General features: G+C 32.9%; 1 pseudogene; it reads left to right on the top strand.

Annotated features, from left to right (window-relative positions):
• The first annotated feature begins 12514 nt into the window (after positions 1 to 12514).
• LOC141494888 (14-3-3 protein theta pseudogene) lies at positions 12515 to 13286 on the top strand (annotated as a pseudogene).
• The last annotated feature ends 4881 nt before the right edge of the window (positions 13287 to 18167 follow it).

Genomic DNA, 18167 nt, shown 5'->3' with positions numbered 1-18167 from the left:
TTCTTAAGGCATCAATACATTGCTGGGTAAAGAAAAAAAAAGTTTACCTGAATTTTTGTCATTTGTTCTCTTGAGGAAGGTCTGCAAGTCCACTAGTTTCCCTTAGAATAGAAAATAAGTGAAAAAGACAAGATTGAATGATAAATTGAAAAAGGAAAGATTGATTGACAAGTTGTCAATGATGAAATGATAAAGGAAGGTTGTTGGGAAAGTTGTATATGGCAATATCGTAAATTATCTTCACCTGGTGTCCTTGAACATCAGATCTTTGTTCTACTAAGTGCCACAGGAGAGTGGATTAGAGACTGGAAAGGTATTTAGGCATTGGTGTTTTGGTGAATAAATGGAGCGCTTGGAGATCTTGAGAGAGAAACTTGTCTTTAGAAATACTTGTCTCCCACCCCTCCAATGCTCGCCTGGGGAAAGGATGAGGAAGTTGAGAACTGGGACTCTACAGAAGGTCTTAAAATCCTTCCTTTTATTGCATGGGCTTTTGCATGAAGGAAAATATTACTGAACATGTCAACAGTATTGACGTTAAGGAGGGAAAATAAGTCTGTCTTCTCATTAAACATGTGCTGATCACTAAGACCAGAAAAAAAAAAAAAACCTCAGTGTGGTCAGTATGTGGTTTTCTGTTACATGTATACTATCCCACTGGGAGTAATGCCACTATCCTTTTATACCTCATTTACTGATGTCTGAGAATAATACCTGCCTCCCTATTGATTTGTGTTTTGGTGTCTCTAAAGATGGGGAACCTGCAAGACTCACAACCAGGAAATCTCTTGACTAAGAAAGAAGCTAAAGAAAGTTATCCCCTTGCTGCAACTTCTACCCACAAGAAGATTGAAATAACAATTTAATTCCTAAATTCATTATTAATGCTTTCAACAAAATGACAGTTTTGTTGAAAAATCTTGGCGGTCACAGGACATACAAGTTAACAGATTGTTGGAAAACTATTCCATATTTGGTACTGGAAAGAGCCTGGGCAACTTGCCTACCTACAAAATAGTCCCAGAGGTCAGCAGGGGGTCCTGCAAAAAGAATCCACTGCCATCAAATATTGCCAATAGGTGAATTAGTTGGATTCCCTGATGAACAAATGCAGACAGATGGACATGTATCTCAGTAGTCTCAAGCCAAAGAGACTGCCAACCAATTATTCCAAATTTCTCTGATCAAGGCAATGATTCAAATAGATGTTACATTTGAAAAAGACTTTGCATAGTTTATCTCAAGAACTAAAACTACTAGGTGGTCTGAGTCCTCTATAAACTCAAATTCAGGACGGTTAGGTTAGAATTATCAGTCAGCACCCATAATAAGCTTTAGTATAAATGCAAATATATCATCAAGTCATGGAAGACCAAAGGCTGTCAGACTATAATCAACCTAACTTACAATGTTCCAAGTGAGACTAGGAACAATTATACACATAATCAGATGATAATGCCAACATTTTCTCATATGATATGTCCTTTAAATGAAATTACATATGTTCAGCAATGTATCTATTAATTGCTTCTTGTTCCTGTTTTATTATTTCCTCTATTGTACATATATTTGTTTTATATTAATATCATACATGTTTGATATGATTTGTTAATTATATTTTATTTGCTATTAGGAAATTAATCTGTTTTGCATAGTTATGCACAGCATATATGCACAGCAATGTTTGGATTATCTTCCTTAAAAAATGTCATATGTTACTGAAGACACCAGGAATTGTATTACTCCCAAGTTCAGGAAAAGCAAAAGCCTTCTCAGTATTCAGAGGACAGTTAATTCCACTCTAGTAAGAACTTTAAATTTTGTGAAAAATAGAAGATTATTGAATTTGATTATAAACTTTGCCACAAAGATTTTTCTTCAAATCATATAATGCAGACACTTGGCAAGTCACTAAGGAGCTATCTAAGATTTGACACTTGACAACTCCAGTAAATTCACTGTCAACAAATATTAAAGTAGAGTGCTGGGATCAAAACTATACCATTTGGTTCTGATGCCTTGATTAGGTACATTTTGCGTATTGTTTTATTTTTTATTGAATCAGAGCTAAGTTTGAGGATGACTTGTACAGCTCTGAATCAAACAAAGTCAGTTTATTGGAACTGTTTCACTTCTTATGTACTTAGTATAAAAGGGAAGAAGCTATCTTGGAATCTGAGAAGAAATTCTGAACTTCTGTACTCAAGAGGCTGGAGTAAGTATGGAATAAATAGATGACTGAGATGTGGTGGGAAAAGAAGACACTAGGAAGAGTCTGTATGTCAACCTAGAAGCATCCAGACTGAGAGTTGCAAGAACATTATCTAATCCAATACTTAATTCACCTTCTGACCAAAGACACAATAATAAATTATGCTATTTCATTTTCAAAATGTTTCCTGTGAACTAAATTTTATCTAAAAATCCTAAAAAGTGGATAGCTACTATTAGAGATAAATATAAGATTAGGCAAAAATCCCAACCTCTGACAACATTTTCAGAATTTTTCCTAACTGGGCTCAGTGACTATGACTCAGTTCTAAACTGTTTATTTGAAATAAACTACCTAAAACTGAAAAGAAGGAAATCAAGATAACCTCAGGAGTTGTTATATAGACCGCTAGGCCTAAGATAAATTAATTATTATTTTTTTAAAAAGTTAAACTCTTCTTATAGAATGGTTTGGTGAACTATAATATCCTTGAGGACAGGATATTGTTGATGCTTGTTTGTTGGGGCTGTTATTATTACTTCAACTTCGATAATGCCTAGCTAGGACTGTACTTTGAAAATATTAAATGGTTAACACTTTTAAATGTTTAATTATTAAATTTTTAAATTTTCTTGTTGAATTTTGAAATTTTTTCCAGTAAGAATTCTGTATTGTTCAACCTTCCTCCTGTAGATCTTCTTTTTAAGTTGGTTATTAGTACTTCTAAATGAAATAGGCTTCCATAATAACCATTTTACCCTTAATGTTTCATTGATACCTTTTGGGTTTCACATCACACATTTCCATATATACAACTTCTATCCACCCAGTGAACTTTCCTTTGTAACAGAGATAATTTAAATTAGAACAACTGACATAGCCACTGTGTCTGACAGCATATCCATCACTTTGCCCTGAAATTCTCACTGTCCCAAAAAATGTAAGGTAGTCTAATTATCCTGTACAACAAATCTATAGCAATGCTACTGCATATGTCAAAGTTGGTAGTAAATTAAATGTCCTTATCTCTTTAGGATCAGAACTGACCAGTAAAATTACTCATTATTTTGCTTTCTTACGTACCTTTTTCATTTATATTATTGTAGTCATTGTATATATTACTTTCCTGCTTCTCTCAACTTTTACTCTGCCTCAGTTTATATGTCTCTTTGATTTTCTGAATTTTCCATATTATCTTATGACACAAAATTTATTACATTCTTTTAGCACAATTTGTTTAGACATTTTTCAAGTCTATACTTTAAAAAGTCTCCAAGTACTTCCATACTTGATTATTATAAAGGTGAATGAGAGACCAACCTCAAGCCAAGTATAAATTCTGACAAATTATCACACTGCATTAACCCCATAGCTATATCCATGAAACATATGTAATTCTAATATCTATATGGCTATTTTTTTCTGTCTTTCATCTAGATATGTTGGTAATTTGGCATGTCTTCAATGTCCCCTTCATTGGGAACCAGACACCAAAGGCAGACAGCCTCAGTCTAATCTTGCACTTTATTGCTAGTTTTTATTATAGGTTACAAAGGTCTTTTAATTAGTAAAGACATCACATGCAGTCTTCATCGTTTAATTACTTTGAATATGTCAAAAGACTAGAGGGAAAGCAGACCTGCCAGCTCATAATTGAAATTTATGAATTAACAATGACTTAGAAATGCTAAAGCACAGCAGGTTGCGATTTCAGTATTTCAGAAAACTTATAATGTAACAATAGCTATATAGAGACCAAATTCTATAGAATAATAAAGTTCAATTACTACTTTTAAATGAGTTTTAATCAATAATTACCAATAAACCAAGTAAGACTATCAATTGACCTTGGTATTAAAGGATTTAGATTTGGGTGAGGCTCATTTAGTTTAGTCTCCTCATTTTATATAAAGGGAAATGCTTTGTAGAATTTCACATCAGAGATGATAATATTCTAAGACCAGATCTGGTCTACTGCACTATTTAATGTTATTCTGATGCTTCAAAATCTCAAAACCACATTTAAAAACAGTCCTTAAATCTTTGTGACCTGGCAAACTAAGAGAACAATTCAGACCACATATGGGGATTTGACTGAATGTAAATAACCTATCTAATTAAAAATAGGTAAAGAATACCATGAGGAATAATATCCCTAATTTACATGTTAAGACACTAAAATTTAGAGAAGCAAAACACATACACACACACATACGGTAGTAGATGATAAAGTGAACATTCCAAACTAAATCTCTTGATTTAAAGATCAGAAATATTTTTGGTTTTTGAGCTCTCATTAACTCTACCCCCCATGTTGCCATGAAATATTACATAATCATTCACTCTAAAAATGAGGTATATTATGCAAAAGCACTAGACTTGAATCCTTGGTTATAGTCAAGATTCAGGCTGATTATTCTTTCCACATAGAGACTTGATTTAGTTTAATAGGAAAATGGACTTTAATAATACTTGGAAAGTTCAAGCTGTGTTAAATGGTGCAGAACATTATTATTATTATTATTATTATTATTATTATTATTATTATTATTATTATTGAGAAAGACACACACAGACAGACAGAGAACAAAAGAATGTTTTTCAAGTAAAATTATAATATCTGTATCAATAGACATGTCTCATTCTTATAGTGTTAATTGAACTCTCTCTTACTCTATTTGCAAATTAAAATTATAATCCTACCAGCATACATGTCTGTTATACAACAGAACTAATTATAACAATATTGACTTCATATGTAAAAGGAGACAGGCATATAACACTAAGAAAGATTTATCAAATACAATTATATAGTATGTTTAATTTTGCCAAGTTAAACAAAATTTAATGAATTGTTTAGTGATCCCATGCTGTATAATTAATGAGCTCCTTATAAATTCATTTTAATAATGGGCATAATTCAACTTTCAAACATCTTGCGTTTCATGAATATATTAGATCATTTTCACACTGCATTTTGTTCATGATCAGAATATATTTTTTTCAGTGATTAGTTCATTAGTCCCTGTGGATTCCTTGATTCATTTCTGGGTTGTTAAGCTAGTAAAAAAAAACCAAAAACATATTATTAGTGATCTTTTTTCTTTAGTCCCATTAAACTCCCTTACTTCTTTGCAGCTTTAGCATATAAACACTGACATTGCTAACAAAGACTTCAACCTCCTAAATAAAGTATAAAATGAGTCATTTATTGCTTCCAATTTAAGTCAGTTCAGTTCTTAGTATGCTTGGAGTATAGTAGGTGCTTAATAAATATTTGTTGATTGATTGATGCATAAATTTAGATAGTTAAAATCATTTATTTAATGTATACTTTGCTTCAGACCCTGTTTCTAGACACAGGTGATAAAAAAGAAAGGCAAAAATATGTTTTCTGCTTTCAGAGAACTCAGATCCAATAATGTAGAGATTATATTAATAACTGTGTAAACAGAAAATATACAGATAATAAATGGAAAGTAGTTGCCACTACCAGAGAAGGCAAGGAGAATATAAGCCCTCTATAGAATGTGGAATTTGAGCTGAGAATTCAATAGGATAAAGTGTAAAGAGAGTATTCCCAGCAAGAGAATCAACCAGAGAAAAGGTATAGAATCATAGATAGAGGATGATATGAGGAAAAGAAAAAGATGGTCAATGTCATAGTATCATACAGTAAAGGGAAAGCATAAATCATGTGAACTCTAGAAAGCTAGAAAAGGGCAAAATGTTGAAGGGATTTAAATGCCAGAGGATTTTGCTTTTTATGCCAGAGTAAATAGAAAGTCATTGGATTTTATTAAGCAGAGAGCTAGCATGGGAAGACCTGCTCTTTAGAAATGTCACTTCATTCCCAAGTGGGGGGATGAATTTAACAGTTAGATACTAGAGACTGGGAGACAAGCATAAGAATATTAGAACAGTCCAAGGATGAGGTAATGGGAGCTTTCACCAGATTGATGACTATATGAATGGAGAGAAAGAAAAAATTCTGAGACATATGAAAGTAAAATGTCAATATCTAGTAATAGAATGAATGTCTGGTATGATGGCATAAGAGAAGCAAAGTAAAGGATGGTAACAGTAATATCAGCCTGGGTGACTGATAATAGAGGGAGAGCAAGGTAGTAGCAATAATATACAAAAAGTTGGATTCAGACACCTCTTTGACAACTAAAAGTCACAGTGCAATATTTTTAATTACTGAAATCTTAAAATGGTACTGAGATTCTGGAGACACTCTGTATTTGTATAGTGACTCTTCAAAACAATTCATCTCAACATCCCATTCCATGAATATGACAGATAATGGAGATTTTATTCCTCCCATAAAAACACCACTGCATATTTTCTTTGACTCTTGCCTACTAAAAGACAAGTCTACTGGGGCAGCACATCCAACTGTGAGGTTGATTTACAGGAAAGAACTTGGACAGTCTAATCACTTGCATCACTCAATATAGCTTTCTGTAGCCACTGAAATTCTGACAGGATTCATCCCTTAGTAACTAATATACTGCTAGTTCCTTTTACTTTCTGTATTCCAATGATTTGCCTTGGCAAAGGAACAAAAACTTTACTCGAGGACTACCCACTGATTCCACTGTGTCCACTGGAATATCTTCCATAATTGACTTGTGCTCTTCTTAAACTTAAAAAAGAAAGAAAAAGAAAGCAGGGGCATCTAGGAGGCTCTGTGGATAGAGCTCTAGCCTTAGAGTCAGGAGAACCTGAGTTCAAATATGACCTCATATTTAATAATTACCTAGTTGTGTGACCTTGGAAAAGTCACTTTAACCCCATTGCCTTGCAAAAATAATTAAAATTTTAAAAAAAGCATACACACACATATGCACATATACACACGCCTATATGTAGGCAAATATGAGTATGTGTGTGTGTGTTTGAACACATAATATATATTTATGTCACCAATTTCCAAAGAATTAGAATGTAACGAGCCTAATCAGGGGCGGCTAGGTGGCATAGTGCATAAAGCACTGGCCCTAGAGTCAGGAGTACTTGGGTTCAAATCCAGTCTCAGACACTTAATAATTACCTAGCTGTGTGGCCTTGGGCAAACCACTTAACCCCATTTGCCTTGCAAATACCTAAAAAATAAAATAAAATAAAATAAAATAAAATAAAATAAAATAAAATTATAAAATAAAATAAAATGGACTAATTAAAACTGAACTTTTCCAAAATTAAACCTTCCAAAATTTCCAGTACATATTAAATTATTTTAACCTGTCATTTGGATGTAAGTTGAAAACCCAAATCATCATGATCCTTAAAAAATAGGATATATTAAGAATAATTTTTAATTAAAATATTATCTATGAGATGAAATACTACAGTATAGTTACAAGTATATACTTCCTTTTAAAACCTTGAACCTTCCTTATTTTTTTATTTAGAAATCTCCTGATTTCTTTGCTACCAAAGTTGTATTATCAAGCATGTTTATTTCTGTGGGAAATATAATATTATATGAAAATTTTAAATGTAGAGACAATTTTCATTTTTTAAAAGTTTATGACAGGCATGAAATGCATTTTTCAATAAAGTGCAAGTTGAGAGTTCCATTTGACAGGATATTGGTTAACAAAATTTATGCTATGAATTTAAATATATTGTCATACTAAGAAGACTTTATCATTCATATTATTAATTTGCTGACTTTTTTTTAAGATGATGACTGTGATATCTTTCTTGAATATTCATTTTCATGAAAAGATATCTGCTCTCTTGCCTTAAAAGACTTGGGAAAAAAACAACCCAATGAGCAGCTAAGATTTCATAATATTCATGATAAAACAAGTTATCCACCTAGAATTGGGATGCAAAGAATAGAATGAGCTATATTTACTCTATCCATGTCAAGGGGATTAATGAAAAAGTAAAAATGAAAGGAGCAAACAAGTATTTGATTTTTAAATTGTTATAAAATTGTTATTTTCCAAAAACAAATTATTAGCTAAAACAAGGAAAAGTAATTAGTAGAACAAATTACATAAGAATCAGAAACAATAAAAAATGCTAGTGTTTTAATTTGTTTTTGTTAACAAATTATTAGGCAAATCGTAAATTGGGAACTAGTAAGAAAACTGAAAAGCAGTTTAGCTTAAATTAAATTTACATTTCATCAACATCTTTAATCACATTTCACAATAAGGGATATATAATACAAAAAAGAAAACGTTACATTGAATGGTATACGAATGGTGGTGGTGGTAGGTGGCATATTTATTTTCACAGCTAAGGAAAGAACTGTATTATTAACCAAATAAAAAAATAGTAGCAATCATAAAAGAAAAAAATGACAATTTGTTTCTAAAATATACAGGTTTCAATCGTATTAAAATCTTTAAACATCTAAAATATCAACATTTGGTTTAAATGTAGTTATTTTAAAAATTTTTCATAAAATATTGCTGATAAAAATATAATGTCCATAATATAGGTAGAATTGAAATAAATACTTAAGATTGAAAATCATTCCCCAAAAGAGAAATGGTCAAAAGATATTAAAATATTGTTTTCAAAAGAATTGCAAAATATAAAAAGTATTCCTTATTCCTTCCTGTTTGATTGCTGTCTTGGCATTACCCACTGAGGGAGCTACTATTTCTTGGGATCAACATATTGTCCTGAGATCTATCAGGAAAACCAAAATAGTCAAAACAAGAAACAAAATAGTCATTTGATAATATCCAAATGATTTAGAAAATAGAGTGTGAATATAATTCAAGGGCAAAAAGAAGAAGATAAGTAAAATCAGGAAAATTTCTTTTTTTAAAAAAATTATTTTTATCCATATGCATATTTACATTTCCAAGTTACAAAATTTCCTTCCACCCTCCCTTCTCATGCCTCTCCACTCAGCATTGAACAGTCAGGTTAGTGTCATACATACATATGTTGAAAAACATGTTTACAGATTAGTAATTTTCTTCATGAGGAATTGGGATTAAGGGAGAGAGATACATAAGAGCTAATTTTTTTAAAGTGTTCATAATATTCTGAAGCATTTTTTAGGTGTCTTGTTATTATTTTGGTTTGTCTTCCTCTGGATGGGGATAATATAGTCCATAGCCAGTCTAATACAGTTGTACTAGCTCTCTGGACTACTGAGAGGAGCTGTGTTCATCAAGGTTGTTCATCTCACAATGTTGTTGATATGTATATTGTTCTCTTTATTCTACTCCTTTCTCTCAGCATCATATCCCATAAGTCATTCCATGCTTCCCTAGAGTCTGACCATTTATGATTTCTTATAGAAAAATAATATTGCATAGTATTCATGCACCATAACCTGTTTTGGCCATTCTCCAATTGATGGGCATCCCCTCATTTTCCAATTCTTTGCCACTACAAAGAAAAGCTACTATGAATATTTTAGAACATGGGAGACTTTCCCCTTTTTCTAACATTTCTTCTGGATAGAGACATAGAATTGGAATTGCTAGGTCAAAGGGTATGACAGTTTTATTGCTCTTTGGGTATAGTTCCATATTGCTCTCCAGAAAGGTTGGATCTATTCACAATTACACCAGCAAAACATCGATGTCCCAATCCTCTCACGTCCTCTCCAGCATTGATCATCTTCCCTTTTTCTCATCTTGGACTATCTGATAGGGTGTCATGATACCTCACTGTAGTTTTGATTTGTATATCTCTAATCAATAATGATTTGGAGCATTTTTATATGACTACATATAGCTTTAATTTCTTCATTTGAAAACTGTCTGTTCATATCCTTTGACATTATTCTGTTTCTTAACCAGAACCAGTACCAGGACATTTTGATGACTTCTACTTTATATCATAGTTTGGATATGGTAGAATTAAACCACCTTCCTTTACATTTTTTCCCATTAATTCCCTTGCTATTCCTGATCATTTGTTGCTCCAGATAAATTTAGCTACTATTTTTGGTAGCTCAGCAAAGTAGCTATTTGGTAACTTGATTGATATGACACTGAATAAATAATTTTATTTGGGTAGAATTGTCATTTTTATTATATTAGGTGAGATTAATGATGAACACTTGATATTTTTACAATTAATTAGATCTGACTTTATTTTGGGTGAGAAATGCTTTATAAATGTGTTCATACAGTTTCTGGGTTTGTCTTGGGAGATAGATTCCCAAGTAGTTAATGTTGTCTACAGTTATTTTAAATGGAATTTCTCTTTCTCTTACTCTTGGACTACATTATTCATATATAGAAATGCTGATGATTTATATGTCTTTATTTTATATCCTGATACATTGCTGAATTTTTTAATTATTTCAAGGAATTTTTTAGATGATTTTCTTGGGTACTCTAAGTATACCATCATATCATTGTAAAGAGTAAAAGTTTTGCTTCCTCATTGCCAATTCTGATTCCTTCAATTCCTTTTTTTAATCTTATTGCTATTGCTAACATTTCTAATACTATACTGAATAGTAATGGTGATAATGGGCATCCTTGTTCACCCCTGATTTTATTGGAAATGCTCCAAATTGATTCTCATTACATATAATAATAAATGTTGATGGTTTTAGATACTATTTATCATTTTAGGAAAACACCATTCTTAAATGTTCTAGTGTTTTTAATAAGAATAGATATTGTATTTTATCAAAGATTTTTTTTAATAATCTGTTGAGAAAATCATATGATTTCTGTTGTTTTTGCTATTGATATGTCTAAGTTGAGTCTTTTCCTAAAGTTGAATGATCCCTAACTACATGTTATAAATCCTACTAATCATAATGTATTATCCTGGTAATAACTTGCTGTTGTCTCATTGGTAAAATTTTATTTAAGATTTTTGTATCAAAAATCATTAGGGAGTTTGTTCTATAATATTTTTTGTCTATTTTGGCTTTTCCCAGTATAGGTATCAGCAACATAATGATGTCATAAAAGGAGTTTGGCAGAACTTCCTCTCCTAATTTTTAAAATAGTTTATATAGAATAGGAATTAATTGTTCTTAAATATTTGATAGAATTCACTTGTAAATCCATCTGGACCTGGAGACTTTTTTCTTAGACAGTTTATTGATGGTTTCCTCAATTTCCTTTTTCTGAAATTGGGTTATTTAAATAGTTTATTTTCTCTACTGTTAATCTGGGCAGTTTGTATTTTAGTAAATATTCATCCTTTTCACTCAGGTTATCCAATTTATTTGCATGCAGTTTGACAAAGTAGCTCTGATTTATCTCTTTAATTTTCTCCTCATTATGCATTTAGTTTGTCCTTTTAATTTTTGATAGTGGTAATTTATCTTCTTTCTTTTATTAATCAGATTAACCAAATATTTATCTATTTTATTGACTTTTCCATAAAATCAAATCTTAGTTGTATTTATGAGATCAATGGTTTTCTCGCTTTCAATTTTATTTAATCTTTCCCTTCATTTTCAGGATTTCTAATTTGGTATTTAATTGGGAATCTTTAATTTGTTCTTTTTCTAGCTTTTTTAGTTGCTTATCTAATTCATTGATATCCTCTTTCTCTATTTTATTCATATAAGCATTTAGAGATATAAATTTCCCCTCAAAACTTCTTGGCTGCAACTCACAAATTTTAGTATGATACATCATTATTATCATTTTCTTGGATATAATTACTGGTAATTTCTATCATTTGCTGTTTGATCCCCCAATTATTTAAGAAAAAGATATTTAATTTCCAATTAGTTCTTAGCTTATCTTTCCCTGACCCATTATTACATGTAATGTTTTTATTGCATCATGGTCTGAGAAGTGTGCATTTATTATTTCTGTCTTTCTACATTTGATTTTAAGATTTTTGCCCTAGTACATGGTCAGTTTTGGTGAAGGTGCTATGTACTGCTGAGAAAAAGGTATATTCCTTTCTATAGCCATTAAGTTTTCTCCAGAGGTATATCTTATCTAAGTTTTCTAAGATTTCATTCACCTTCTTAACTTCCTTCTTGTTTATTATTAGATTTATCAAGTTCTGAGAGAGGGAGATTGAGGTCTCCCATTATTAAAGTTTTGTAGTCTATGTCTCCTTGTCATTCATTCAGTTTTTCTTCTAGGAATTTGGAGGCTATACCCCTAGTGCCTATATGTTTATTGATGATATGGGTTCATAACCATTGGTGCCTTTTAAAAAGATGTAGTTTTCTTCTTTATCCCTTTTAATGAGATTGATTTTTGCTTTTCATTTATCAGGGATAGAGCGGATCAAAGTAGGGGCGATTGGAGGCGGCGAAGGTGAAGGCTTTCGAGGATTCTTCCGGATCTGGGTCGGTTCTCTTCCACCCCACCGCCCGCCATGGAGAAGACCGAGATGATCCAGAAGGCCAAGCTGGCCGAGCTGGCCGAGCAGGCTGAGCGCTACGACGGCGTGGCCACCTGCATGAAGGTGGTGACTGAGCAGGGCGCCGAGCTCTCCATGAGGAGTGCAACCTGCTCTCAGTGGCCTACAAGAACATGTTCAGGGGCCGAAAGTCAGCCTGGAGGGTCATTTCGAGCATTGAGCAGAAAACTGACACTGCAAAACAAGAAGATGCAGCTTGTCAAGGACTACCAGGAGAAGGTGGAGTGCGAGCTGAGGTCCATCTGCACCACCGTGCTGGAATTGTTGGATAAGTTTTTAATAGCCAATGCTACTAATCCAGAGAGCAAGGTCTTCTATCTGAAAATGAAGGAAGACTACTTTCGGTACCTTGCTGAAGTAGCCTGTGGAGATGACTGAAAAAAAACAATAGATAATTCCCAAGGAGCTTATCAAGAAGCATTTGACATCAGCAAGAAAGAGATGCAACCTACACATCCAATTCACCTGGGGCTAGCTCTTAACTTTTCTGTATTTTACTATGAGATTCTTAATAACCCAGAGCTTGCCTACACGTTGGCTAAAAAACGGCTTTTGATGAGGCTATTCCAGAACTTGATACATTGAATGAAGATTCCTACAAAGACAGTACCTTTATCATGCAGTTGCTTAGAGACAACCTAACATTATGGACATCAGACAGTGCAGGAGAAGAATGTGATGCTGCAGAAGGTGCAGAAAATTAAAATTCATACAGGGTGTCATCTTCCTTTCTCTCAAGAAACCTTTTTACACGTCTCCATTCCTTATAGATCCACTTGGATTTCCTATAGCAAAGAACCCATTCATGTGTATGGAAATCAATCGTTTATAGTCTTCACACTGCAGCTTTGGGAAAACTCCATTCCTTGATTTGTGTTTGTCCTGGCCTTCCTGGTGTGCGGTTACTGCTGTAGAAAAGTATTAATAGCTTCATTTCATATAAACATAAGTAACTTCCAAACACTTATGTAGAGGACTAAAGTGTATCTGGTATTCAAAAATCTGAACCAGTTCTGCAAGTGATGACTGTTTTGTATTACAGTGAAGATATGAAAATATAGTTAAATACAACTCAAGTGTTTTACATAGCTTCCCCTGCCTACCCCCATAGTCTCATCTTGTTTTTCAGGGTTTTTCTTTCAGCAAACAACTTTCACATACTCTTAAATATTCCTTTTAAGGAGGAATCTGGAAGTATTTGGGTCAAATGGAAACAAATTTGGTATTATAGAGTTAGGGATCACAAGCTGAAATAGTTCTCCTGTAAGATATGTCCTGTGACAGCACAAAGTTTTCTGACCCTTCAGTTGCTGCTGTTTCATTTGACAATTGCTTCTCAATAAAAGTTCACTCACACTCCTGCCTTTGTAGTTCTGGTGTCCACTTTACTATGTAATAGGAGTAGCATGTAACTACCAGAATACAAATGTTGCTTTTTGGCAAATTAAAGTGCATGTCATTTCTTAATACACTAGAATGGGGGGAACCATTGGAAATACATGAGTCCAAGCCTAATTTTTTAGTACTTTTCCATGCAGATTTGTGCACATTTGAGAGGGTGTCACGTTTGTCCAGTGATTGTTTATTAGAAAGTTTGGACCACTATTGTGTGTTGCTAATCATTGATTGTAGTCCCAAAAAAGCATTGTGAAAATGTTATGCCCTATGTAACAGCAAAGTAACATAAAATAAAATTGCATTTTATAAACCAAAAAAAAATTTATCAGGAATTAGGATTGCTACTCCAGATTTTTATTTTACTTCAGCTGAGGCATAATATATTTTGCAACTCTGTGTAACCTTTTACCCTCTGTGTATCTCTCTACTTCAAATGTATTTCTTGTAAACAACATATTGTAGAATTCTGGGTTTTGATCCATTCTGCTATCCTCTTACATTTTATGGGATGGTTTATCCCATTCACATTTACAGTTAAGATTACTAATTCTGTATTTCCCTCCATGCTATCTTTCTTCATTTATATTTTTCTCTTTCTTTTTCTCTTATTACTTTTCACCAAAATTTTACTACCTTTCCCCTTTGACTTTCCTTTAAAAAAATAATTTTCAGTTTATTTTCACTTATAGCTTTACCATCCCTTTTATCAGTCCCCTCTTCCCTTATCTTTCCCTTTCCCAGTCCCCCACCCCCATCCCTGTAAATTAGGTTAGATTTTTAAACCCAAATTGGAATGTATCTTACTCTCTCTCTCTGGGCTAAATCTATTGAAGAGAATTTACTCAGCATTCACATTCTCCCTTCTTTACTTCTAAAATTATAAACCTTTGTGCCTCTTCCCTTGATGTTCTTTATTGCACTACTACTCTTAATCAGGTATCATCAATCACAGCTTGATTATTTGATTGCTTGATAAGCTTATATCAAGGTATCATCACAGATTGTTTTCTTGATTGCTTGATAAGTAGCATTGATTCAAATTGAATAAAATTACAATTATATTTGTTTTTTACCTTACTACCTTTTCAAGTATCTTTCAAGTACATACAATCCTCCTCATGAACCAAAGTATCATCTAAAACCATATCATTTCTTGAACTATTTGTGCCCCTCCCCCAAGCCTATTTTCTCTTGAGCCGTGTATTTGGTGATTGAAATTTTCTGTTCAGTTCTTGTCTTTGTGTCAGGAAATTCTGGAAGTCCTCTATTTTGTTGAACATCGATCTTCTTCCCTGACAGTATATGCTGAATTTTGCAGGGTAATATATTCTTGGTTGTAATCCCAGGTCCTTTGCTCTCTGAAATATACTATTCCAGTTCTTTCAATCTTTCATTATTGAGGTTGATAGCTCTTGTGTGATTCTGATTGTGTTTCCTTCATATTTGAATTGTTTCTATTTGCTGCTTGCAATATTCTCTCCTTTATTTGAGAGTTCTGGAATTTGACTACTACAGTGCTTGGAGTTTTTATTGAGGGGTCTCTTTCTGGAGGGGTTGTATGGATTTTTTCAATAGTTATATTGTTATCTTGTTCTAGTAGATTTGGACAGTTTTCCCTTATAATTTCATGTATGATGTTTTCCATGTCCTTTTTTTTGGCCCAGGCTTTCTGGTAGTTCTGTGATTCATAGACTGTCTCATCTGGACCTATTTTCCAGGTCATTCATTATCCCTAAAGGTTACCTTGCATTTTCATCAATTTTTTCAGTCTTTTTACTTTGTTTGATAGAACCTTGTAGTTTTATAGATTCATTGATTTCTGTTTGTGCGATTCTAATGTTTAGGGTTTTATTTTCTTCAATTAGATTCTGTGTTTCCTTTTCCAGTTAATTATTTTTGCTTTTTTAACTGAGTTGATTTCTTTGGTCAGTATTTCATAATTTTCCTGCATGACTTCCATTTATTTTTTCCATTTTTCTTGTTCCTCTCTTCTTTAGTTTTCAAATTCTTTTCCAAGCTTTTCCATGAACTTTAGTATTTGAATCCAATTTATAGACTGTTTTGATACTTCACTACATTTTCTTCAGACGTGACATTGTTACCATCTTTGTCTGAAAGGTAGTTCTCTATAGTAAGTGCTCTTTCAGCTTTTTTGCTCATCTGTGTTGTTTTAGTTCTACTTCTGGTGTATAGGGAGTATAGGTCTAAACTTTTGATTTGTTTGTTGGGGCTGGGGTCTGATCTCTGACTTTTCTATGGCCAATATGTTGCCTATACAGTCCAGGCCTTACTTTTGCAGATGTTTTTTCTCCTCCTTTATGTCCAGGTCCTGACTTAGCAGTTGTTTGTTTTTGACCCAGTCCTGTCTTTTACCCCACAGTTTTCAGGGTTCAGACTTTATTTGGGGTTGGGGTCCTCATTGCTTGCTTGCTATCTAGCTGCTAGAAACTCTGCTGTTGTTAAGCTGTTGGGAGCTGGATTGCACTTTGGCTAAAAGCCTCCTGTTGGCTTTCCCACTCTCCCTCCTTCTTAACTTTAATTCCCTCTTTCCCCCAAAGAGACAGATCTTTACAAGGTCCTCCAAGATGTCTACACTTGAAAACTCCTTTGAATCTTCTCTTTTTCTTGGTAGAAACTGTAGTATGAATGTCAGAGTAGAGACTTCATTTATTTTTGGTAGGGAAAAACTCCAGGAGCATGTTAGCTTCATGCCACCATCTTGGCTCTGAATTCAAAAAATTCTCAAAACACATTTCAGAAAGCTAGAAGGTCTTACAAGGTTCAATCAATCTTACTGTGAGAGGGTGTCCCCAATATCTTCTCTCAGAACTGTATAAACACGGTGGAGAGATAAGCTCAGCTGGATATCAAACTAATATAGTCACCAAACTAAATACTAATCTGAATAGTTATGAATATAAAAAAATTTATTCTCGTATTTTGTATGTGTTAGATTAATTAGAAAAATACTATTATATGAATACATGCTCCAAATAACTATTAATATTTAAAAAAGCAAAAAAAAGCAATTTTAGGGTTTCATTTTAAACCTTGAAAATTGGGAAAGATGATAAAAATGGAAATTAATGATGAAAGAATTTTGAGAATACAGGTATGATAACAATTTGGAATGTACAGCTGGTATAATGGATATAATGAACTGGGAGTCAGGAAGATTGCTCTTCAAAATTTCAAATCCCACCTCAGAAACATCCTAGCTCCAGGACTCTAGCCAAGTCACTTAACCCTATTTGTCTAAGTTTACCATCTGTGAAATGAACTAGAGAAGGAAATGAAAAGCCATTCCAGTATTTCTATCAAGAAAACACCAAACGGGACCACAAAAGTCAGACATGATTGAAAAATAATACAACAAACAACAAAAATATTTTGGTAGAAATAATATTATCACTTTTTCATAGGAGTTTGGAATTATGATAGAAAAGCAGGTAGAACTGTCTCTATCTACTGCACTAAAAACAGTTGCTTAGCCAACAGCAAAAAAGAGACATCAATCATTTATCCATATATTCATAACATTTTTGTGGTAGGAAAGAATTGTCAACAAAATAGGTGAATATTGTTTTTGGTATGGATAAACTACTATAAATAGATCCATATAATAGAATATTTCATATTTTAAGAATTATAAGAAATATGAGAAGTTGAATAGAAACTACTTCAAAGTTAAATAAGCAGGGAAAAACTATATATATTTTCAAAATCACTACAGCAACATAATCCATATTTTCATAAAATAGGGTATATCTATGAAAACTCCCAATGTCCGACATATTCTATTTCTTCCTGTCTCTTTTGGAAATTTTCCCTGAAATTAGTTCATTTCTCTAAATTTTAGTTTTCTGATTCACTAATATCCTCTCTACCTAAAAATTTCCCCAGATCTCCTCCATCCTTTAAAAACAACCACCACAATGTGGTTGGGTGGCTAGGTGGTGCAGTGGATAGAGCACTGGCCCTGGAGTCAGGAGGCCCTGAGTTCAAATCTGGACTCAGACACTTCATAATTACCTAGCTGTGTGGCTTTGGGCATCTACTTAACCCCATTTGCCTTGCAAAAAACCCCACAAAACAAAACCTAAGAAAAAAAACCAAAAAAACCAAAAAAACAAAAAACAACCACCATCAACAGCACTTAATAAACGTTTATTGACTTAGCTTAAACAGCTATACCATTTAGTACAGTGCT

Source organism: Macrotis lagotis, chromosome 8 (assembly GCF_037893015.1).
Source record: "Macrotis lagotis isolate mMagLag1 chromosome 8, bilby.v1.9.chrom.fasta, whole genome shotgun sequence".
Taxonomy (NCBI): domain Eukaryota; kingdom Metazoa; phylum Chordata; class Mammalia; order Peramelemorphia; family Peramelidae; genus Macrotis; species Macrotis lagotis.
Note: the sequence above shows the minus strand (reverse complement) of the source record. Positions and strands in the feature narration are given on the sequence as shown.